Genomic DNA, 9,805 nt, shown 5'->3' with positions numbered 1-9,805 from the left:
GATTGTCTTGTCTTATTTGTCAGTTTCCTGTCATTGTGTCCCGTTTTGTAATTCTGTTCTTCTCGATTATTTAGACACTTGAAAAGGGTTTATGAAAATATATTATTATATTATATCTATTTTACTGTGATTATTAAGAAAATTTAAAATGATTAATGAAAACAATGTTCATATTTATATTTATTCTTGGGACCCTACACAAACAAGCTATATGCTTCCCAGTAGGTTCCTGTCTCATTTCATAAATTTGAACTTACTTTGTCAATTATGTTCTTTATTGTGCAAACAATATTGATATATGAAGTGGAATAAATTCGAATCAATCAATCAAAGGAACGCAGAGAGAGACAGAGACAGAGACAGAGGAATAGAGAGAAAGAAAGATAGAGATAGAGAGAAGAACACAGAGAAAGAGAGATAATGTGAAAGTATGAGTGGATAAAACATGCAACGCGCTTTGATCAGTCGAATTCAAAACATTTACTATTATAATAGTCACGTAAAGTGCTGGGAAATTCATGTCATATCTATTTCTTGTTATTAGCATATAGATATACACATCAATAATATATTTTTCCTTCTTTATGGAAGGCCTTATCCTCATTATAGAAGGTAGGAGAGGCAATACTGTTCTTTGAAATAACACATATACTCAATACAGCAGTGTATCCAGATCTACCGAAGATTAACAATCTCCGGTAGATGTGGATACACTGCTGTTTTGAGTAGATGTGTTATGGTCAAGTTGACAAGTCTCCGGACTGTGAACCGCAAGGTACGGGGTTCGAATCCCTGTCACAAAATATTATAACGTCCTTTTGCAAGAAATATATCATGCATGTGGCACACTTGACCCTGTGTAGTGAGAAGGTACCTGGTAGGATTCATCCCTTGAATGCACAGAGCGCTACGGCTGCAGGAGCTAAAGCAAGGGGTAATAATATCCAAGGTCCTTTGGTAGCTCATAGAGACGTTGTATCACAATGTGATTTGCGCTGTACAAGAATGGCATATTGTTATTATCATTTGTTGGGTTTTGTTGAACAAAAATCAAGCTGGAAATTGATTAATTATTTTTACACATTTACAATTGAATCCAAGGTCAAGGCCAATGGTTTATATTCCACCCTACCCCTTACGGTTTTATAATTTTTTAATCTTTTTTAAAAATTGTAATATTCTTGTTATAGAAAAAGGAGAACGGCTGGATAGGAAAAGAAGAAAAGGGAGGAAGGATAAGAAAAAAGAACAACTTGTGGGGCCAAATACTTCCCTCCTCCCTATTTCATAGTAGGAACGTCATCTTGAAATAGATTGCCTTTGAATTGCTTACATATTTCCAATACTTGTAACCATATTTGTGATGCCACATACATTGAAGTCCCATGTGCCCATTGTGTCGAGTTCTATATGTATTTTTCAGCAATATTATGTCAATTCCAAATCCTCATACATTGTAATAATCAACAACTTTTTGTTCCTATTAACTGCCTAATCAACCATTCATGATTGAGACAAAAGTTCCCTTCAGTAATAAACCGATGAAAATGTCATATTATACCAAGGCGCAATTGGTCGGTTCATAAAAACGACAACAATATCTGCGTCAATAAGGGCAAGCAAAATTCAAACATTGAAAAATTGAAGAAGAAAAAAAAAGAGGACATTATAATCACAAGGATATAACCATGGTAACCGAAGTAAAGAAGAAAAATCTTATGGCATATGAAGAAATTTTATGGAAATGGTGGCCATTATGCAGTTCTTATTTATTAGCACATCATTTTCATTTTGAATGCTTGAATACTTGACAACGCCCTTAAAGATAAAGACCAGTTAAGGTCATGCGATTGCATTGTGGAATGGATCAGACATGGTTGATCATCTCTAGCATATAAGTATTGGTGTGTACTGCAATGCAAGGTTCTGGAATCATCAAAATGATAAGATATTAGGCCTAGTCTTGGTAAAGTTACAAGCTCTGTACACAGAAAGATGTATATGGGACTATACGCACTCTCACAGACCATGTAGATCAATTAGTAGACGGTTTCCCTGCAAAATTGTTATCATCATGTATTAGTCAAAACATATTCTTTCACATGATTGATAATAAGAGCTTCCATTTCATTTTTTGAAATTGGGGCGTTTCCAATACTGATCTTTACCTTTAATAATGATACAGGAATAGATAGTGTCAATATAAGTTCAAAGCATGGTCGAAAATAGAATAAAGGGCAAAGTAGGTCACCAGATTTATTTTAGAAGCCTCTTTTTTACGGTCCCGTGTCACAGTTGCACCCAAGTGCACTTCCTAAACCCTTTGGACTACAGCGAATCATTATCTTATTAAAATCATCTCGCAGTAACGTCCTTATGGAATATGTAACTGGATTATTAACAACAAAAGTCATTTCACGCTTCATGTTAACGGCTGCCAGTGTCTTTCTGAAATATGTTTTCATTGGGTCACCTTAAAGGACGTCACTTTCTTTTCGATCGTTTTCGTGCTTAAAGAGAAGGTTGAGTTCTGGGAAGAGGTAAAAAATAATTTGTAAGCGTTATCATTGATATTATGCAAGGGTGGAAGAACATCAGATTAAACATGTTTCCTAAAAAGCATGGCTCTTCAAATGCCTTCATATTCTAAATATGAATGAAACATCGTAAAAATCGGGGGGGGGGGGTAGGTTTTTTCGCCGTGTGCTCGTTTAGTCCCATATACATCATTCTGTGTACAGTGCTTGTAACTTTGCCAAGATTTGGCAAAATTTCTTATCATTTTGATGAATCCAGAACCTTGCAATACACACGAATACTAGATGATCAACCTCTGTGATAGATTCCACACCGTTTCTTTCACAATGCAATCACATGACCAGAACTCAACTTTATCTTTAAGTAATACAATACAAAAAAAGAGGAGGGGGGGGGGGAGGGCAAATTAACTCCCAAACACACCTCATCGCTATCGACGCCACTAAGAGTAAACCTCGAATACGATATGAAATAAACTCATTATTGGGTACACGGCTCTTTTTCCTTTTGTTGAGAAATCGTTAAGAAATAATTACCAATTTTATTGAAGACATTGATTAAAAATTACACAACTCACCGTCCAGTTTGGTATTGCCCGTAAAATGCTGATACATCGGTATGATACTCGAATACAGGTTAAAGGGTTGATCTAAGATTCTGTAAAATGGAGGGAGTGGGGCACAATAGATGGGGCCGTAAAACGAACACTTTTTTGTATACTTCAGCTATGCCAAATTAAGTTTTTAAAAAGGTGGGTGGGGGAGACCTATATTTCCCCTTTATATCCACCAGTGCCCTCATGTAAAGCTTTCCATAAGAGTGCACCGCAATTCTGTCCTGAAAACCACCTTTGTGTCGGCTTAGCTTTGATTGCGGAACAGGGATGATGTCACAAACGACACGGTCCCCCGTCAAAGTTGCACCCAAGTGCACTTTCTAAACCTTTTTGGACTACTACAGCGAATCATTATTTTGTTGAATTATCTCGCAGTACCGTCCTTATGGAATATGTAACTGTATTATTAACAACAAAAGTCATTTTCAATGGTTCACCTATTTCACCCTTTAAACTCACCGGTGCTCTCATGTAAGAGTTTATCTAAGATTGCACCGCAATTCTGTCCTGAAAACCACCTTTCTGTCGGCTTAGCTTTGATTGCGGAACAGGGATGATGTCATAAACGACACCGTCAATGATAGCAGTTCGTCAGAGTAGCTATGACGCCAGATGTCAACGATGTAGAGCGTGAAGACCCCGTTCCTCGTGGTCGACCAGGCGATCATTGTCCGATGACGTGTGCCAAGGGTATAGCAACTCAATGGTGGTCGCCGTGATCGGAACGATGCTAGGCTCATTGACAGGCGTTTGGTGGTTAGATGTCATATCGGGAATATTGTTTTCTTATAATTAAATATTTTAAAAGAACTTTTATTTGAGCTTTCATAGCTTGACAAAGTAAATTGTGGTGGCATTTTAAGAAGAATAACACTATTAATCGTCATCATGATGGGCAGAATTTGATAAAAAGGTTTGCATTTCATGCCGTTCGGTCCATTCAAAATTTGCTGCAGTATCCTTGAAGATACAAGACAGAAATAAAAATAAAAACCAAGCTTCGTAATGACAGGATTTAGGTTGTAATTGTTGTTGTTGTTGTATATACTTATCTTTGTTTTATCATTGCTTATTGACTGTTAGATAATTTCTTTCTTCCGATTTCGGACATTCCCTTATTGTAGTCGTTTACAGTTGATAAGATATTACCCAGTAGCGTAGCTACGGGGAGGGGGGGGGGGGGAGAAGAAGGGACATATGCCCCATTCGAATTGCGAATAAATTACACGAAAAGGGAATTGAAAGAAAGCGAGAAGGGAAAGGTAACATGAAGATGATACAATCTCTCCCCTCCCTTCCATTGTTCTTGTTCTCAAGCATTTCATCCACTCAATACTTCCGGTGCCGCCCCCATTGCACTATACCCTCTCAATGACCGAACCCATGCTATGCCACTTGTTTAACCATTCGGGCGCAACATCGCTTTTTAATCTCGCAGACGATCGAATTAGTATCACACTGATATTTCTCACTGAACGTGAAAAGACGAGATAAAAGGGAGAGATCGTAATACATGTCATGTGGGCAGCGTAAACAGAGATATGACATGGAGAGAAAAGAAAGATATGGATTGAGAGAGAGAGACAGAGGCAGAGACAGAGAGAGAGAGAGAGATGGGGGGTGAAATAGAGAGAGAGAGAGAGAGAGAGAGAGAGACAGAGAGAGAGAGAGAGGGGGATGAAATAGAGAGAGATAGAGACAGACAGAGAGAGAGAGGGGGGATGAAATAGAGAGAGAGAGAGAGAGAGAGAGAGAGAGAGAGAGACAGACAGAGAGAGAGAGAGAGAGAGAGAGGGGGGATGAAGTAGAGAGAGAGAGACAGAGACAGAGAGACAGGCAGAAATAAAGAGAGGGAGAGATGGAGATGACAGAGGAGCCGACGACCTAAAGCCATAGTGTATACGTAGCGGAAGAAGAAAGGGGAACGGTGTAAGAGAAATATTGGAGAGAAGGAAAAAGGAGATAGGGAGGGAGAGAGAGAGAGAGAGAAAGAGAGAGATGGAGGAAAGAGAGAGAGAGAGAGAGAGAGAGAGAGAGAGGGGACGAGAGAGGACGAGAGAGGAGGGGGGGGGGGGGGGACAAACCAAGACCAAAAGTAAAAATGAGCCCTATTAGTAATTTGCAATCATTTTGTCCATTTACTTATGATTCATATTCATCATTGTATCACATAGAGTTAGAAAATTGGACAAATTACATTAAAATACTGTAAGAAAGGTAACAATATTGACGACAAAAGGAAACAATGGAAGCGTGAAGCATTGTTTGGTAACTATGGAAATTGAAAAAGTAGAAAGATCGATGGATGGACGCACCTGCAACGTTTATAGAACGACTGAACAAAACGACCAACTCATGAGCTGATATTGTTCATTAGACAATATCATGATGACTATTGTGCGTTGAAAGGAAGGCGTCGTGGTTGGATTTTGACGATTTAAAATCTGATTCATGTTTCTTTGAAAGCTCTGTAGGATATCGTGAAGGATTAGCTTCGCGCGAACAAATTTGTTGTTAAGTCTTTGCATCTCAACTCACCCGTGCCTTATGAATAGTGTGAAAGAATTATACTCGGTGAAGTATAATAAAGTGTGACATAGTAGATTGTGTGATATTTCAATATACAAATGTACAATACATTATGGGATAGTTTGTGTGCCACGTGTAACGTGTATTAGATCGTCTGACAATTATTGGTGAATAGCTCGCTCAGGAAATCACAGCTTTGACAAACTCTACTAAAAAATCCTTCATTCGGCAGTTTTCTCTCAAAAATGTCGAACATGTCAAACTTTCAAGTTCTAATTATCTGGTTTGTGAGCCTTTCTGTAGAACTGAAGAAATCAAATTGATACATTCTAATGGGGTATCCAGAAACAGAGTTTAACAAAAAAAAATAATGGGATCTTTCAAAGAAAGGGAGAGGGCTATACCTGGGCTTTAGACGTAGCATGGACCCTATGCAACTTTATTCCCCCTTGACTTTCCAATGGGGGCGAATGGAAAACGGTTTCAATCCTATTCTGGATACCCCCATTGCAATCATAATGACAAGCAGACACGTATGCAATTGAGGAAAAATGGTTAAAATATAACATTTGGAAGAGCCTCTGTTAGTTCGATGATGACGTATATATCCTTGGCCCGTCTCTTCCTTACCACCTATTTAAAGGACTTGAACTTATGAAATATCCTGACACATTTTGTCTAGCACTTGACACAACTCGTATCACAGACAATCAAAATATCTTGTAAACACTATACTCACTTTGATTTGTACACTATAGCATGTGCATTTGAAATAGATTTTAAAGGGAAAGTCGAGCTCTGGGAAAATAATGTGCAATAATAATTTACGAGCTTTCTTAATCTTTTTGTTCGTATTGAGCAGAATACTACTGCAGCAATGTGAAATGAAAAGTATTGCTCTTCACATACATTATCCCCGTATTAAAAATATGACTATAACTATATAAGATTTACTGGAACAACTAACCAACAGTTGTGTTGTCCCATGTATCTATTTCTATGAGTAGTGCTTTTCACCTAAAGTGTCTTTTTTAATCGTAAGATTGGTTCGATTTCCTTCCATTTTGACAATTCCAAAACCTCACATTTTAATAGGCTACATAACTAACCCTCCCCTACATTATTAACCTTCAGTTTTTGACTGATTGCCATTTATAAACAACAACAACGCTTCAAGACAATTTCTTTAACACAATTGAATAGAATGACCAGTTTTCCACTTTATCTTTAAGTGATGACCCAGCTATCAAATGCGATGTTTCTACAGATCTATTGACCACTGTAAAATGGTCAAGCCAACCCTGACCTGTCCGAAAATAATGAATTAAACTATTTACCGTATTTAGTTTGATGGAAAAGATGGATAGGCCTGCGGTTGGTGGGTAAAGATTGTGTCTTTAAAAAAGGCTTGTTCACAGGAATTGTCAAAGTGTTTGAAAAAGCAGCTATAGCAGTATCAAACACCTGTTTAGCTGTCATGGGTGGGTCTCGAAGAGTCCTCCTTTTCTACCAGTCTTTTTAATCTGATCCAATAGACCGGTCTACTAACATATTCAAATTTATGGATGTTTCTTTCCTGGGGACCTCTAATGAAAAGGTATTATTAGGCTGTTATCAATGAATGCTATTGAATGCACGTGATACAAGTTGGATCACGTGATGATAATTGGCATTGTTGAATCAATAGGTGCACCTGTTCAATAAGATTGTAAGTGCACGCATTTGATTAATTTTGGAATCTTGGTCATTGGGACCAAGCGCGTAGCCAGGATTTCATTTTAGGGGGGGGCGGTAGTACATAGTGAGCACACAAAGCGTGCGAATCACTTAAAGAGCGCGCGAAGCGCGCTCCCTAGGGGGGTGGGTGCAAGGAGGGGGGAGTTGCCCCCCTCCCGCGCGAAGCGCGGAAGCTTTGAAAGAAGACGATTCGTTGTACCTTTCTCGACTCATAATCCTTGTCTGAATTCAGTCCCTCCCCTCTCTCGCGCGAAGCTTTGACGTTTCATTAAATTATTAGAGAAAGAAGACGATTCGTTGTACCTCTCTCGACTCTTAATCCTTATCTGTATTCAGTCCCTCCCCTCTCTCACGCGAAGCTTTGACGTTTCATTAAATTATTAGAGAAAGAAGACGATTCGTTGTACCTCTCTCGACTCTTAATCCTTATCTGTATTCAGTCCCTCCCCTCTCTCACGCGAAGCTTTGACGTTTCATTAAATTATTAGAGAAAGAAGACGATTCGTTGTACCTTTCTCGACTCTTAATCCTTGTCTGAATTCTGTTCCCCCCCCCCCTCTCGCGCGAAGCTTTGACGTTTCATTAAATTATTAGAGAAAGAAGACGATTCGTTGTACCTTTCCCGACTCATATTTCTTAATTTGAACTCAGTTTCCCCCTTCCCGCGCGAAGCGCGGAAGCTTTGACGATTCATTGTACCTTTCTCGACTCCTTTTCCCTCTTTCTTCCTACGTCCTCTTTCTTTTTTTTCTTCTCTTTCTCTCTCTTTTTTTTTTTTGGCCGGCGTTTTGGGGGGGGGGGCGACCGCCCCCACCGCCCCCCCCTGGCTACGCGCCTGATTGGGACGCATTTCCATTGTTTTCAACTGTCATGCAGATTTCAAGCAGATGGAATGCTATATGACATTCTGGAATAGCAAATGAAGGAAGAGGGGGCGTGGCTATACCACCCCATATCCATGCAGCCGTTACTTTTACCTTTACCTTTACCCGAGATTCTTGCATGCTAAGAAAAAAAAAGTTGTGTGGTTTGATTGAATTTGCCCCCTCCCCCCTAGTTATGTCAAAAATGTTTGCTTCTGCTCAGGTTCTGAGGTTATTATGTCAATCATGTTAATACATTTCCACTTAACTTATTTCAAACCTACAAAGAGATGATATATAGGAAACTCAAATGATGTGAAAAACAAGAAATCGACTTTAAAAGTTTTGATATCAAGTTATAGTGGGAATTTTTCGTAAGTTTATTTACACTTTCTAGTCCACAGCCAATCAATTAGTGCATTGTTAATTTGATACACAATTCAGACTAACTTTTATCGCTCATGAAATGCTGTTATTTTACTTGGAATGGATGGACGAAAAATGTAGGGCTATTCATTTCCCTTTATACCCAATAGCAAAACAAAATACAAAGTGGCAACATAAAATAAACTCTACCAATTAGACTGTTACAAAGGCATGACAAGGCCAAACAAAACCCGGTCTCTGATTTCAATTGTGTAGTGGGATGTCATTTAAACTGAAATTAATCCGTATACACAGCTTAGGAAATCGAATTTTCCAAGTTTCCGCAAGTGATCTTTATTGAGAATAAAGAAACACACCCCTCGAGTGCAATGTGTATTTGATTAGCACACCGCGCTGAACCAAAACACTGGCCGCTAGGCTCCCCGCAACTACCGGGGTGGCACAAGGCTGACGCTGCGACGTGATACCTCCAAACGCAGCGGGGACACCAGCAATTACTTATGTTGCTTTTAGGTTTTCTTCATGGCCCGTTTGAGAATTCTGCGGTTTTTGTTGAAAAAGAGTGAAATAAACCCTATTCCTGACACTTTAATGAGCTTTTTTCTTTCAGAATTCAGTGAGCAAAACCTCCATGCACTGAAGGGTGTAATTCGATGGTAAAGCGAAAAGGAAATTGAAATACACAGAATTTTGTAATGATTTATTAAAATACATCTTTATTGAATCGTTCCCTTTTGCCTCACATTTGATACTAGAATTTCCATTCAAAGTGAACTCATGTGAACAACCTGTTATATATTAGGGCAATAGTTCTAAGAATGCGGCCTAATTTAACGTGTCCGAAGTAATAAAGAATGATTGGGAAATTGTATGGAAGGTGTTAGCGGTAAAAGTGGTTTTGCTAGATAGCTCCAAATTTATTTGCTCCAATGCATAGGTAGAATTAGGAGGGCAGGATGAGGGGGCAGGGATGGGAGGCTAGTAAAGTAAAGCGAGAGAGTTTTTGAACTCGTTTGAACTTTGTAGCGATCATCACAACCATAACCATCACCACCATCATCAACACCATCATTAATATCTCCAGCATCATCACCAGCATCATCATCACCATCACCTTCATCATCACCCCATCATC

This window comes from Strongylocentrotus purpuratus, unplaced genomic scaffold (genome assembly GCF_000002235.5).
Source record: "Strongylocentrotus purpuratus isolate Spur 01 unplaced genomic scaffold, Spur_5.0 spur5_scaffold_13, whole genome shotgun sequence".
Classification (NCBI taxonomy): domain Eukaryota; kingdom Metazoa; phylum Echinodermata; class Echinoidea; order Camarodonta; family Strongylocentrotidae; genus Strongylocentrotus; species Strongylocentrotus purpuratus.
Note: the sequence above shows the minus strand (reverse complement) of the source record.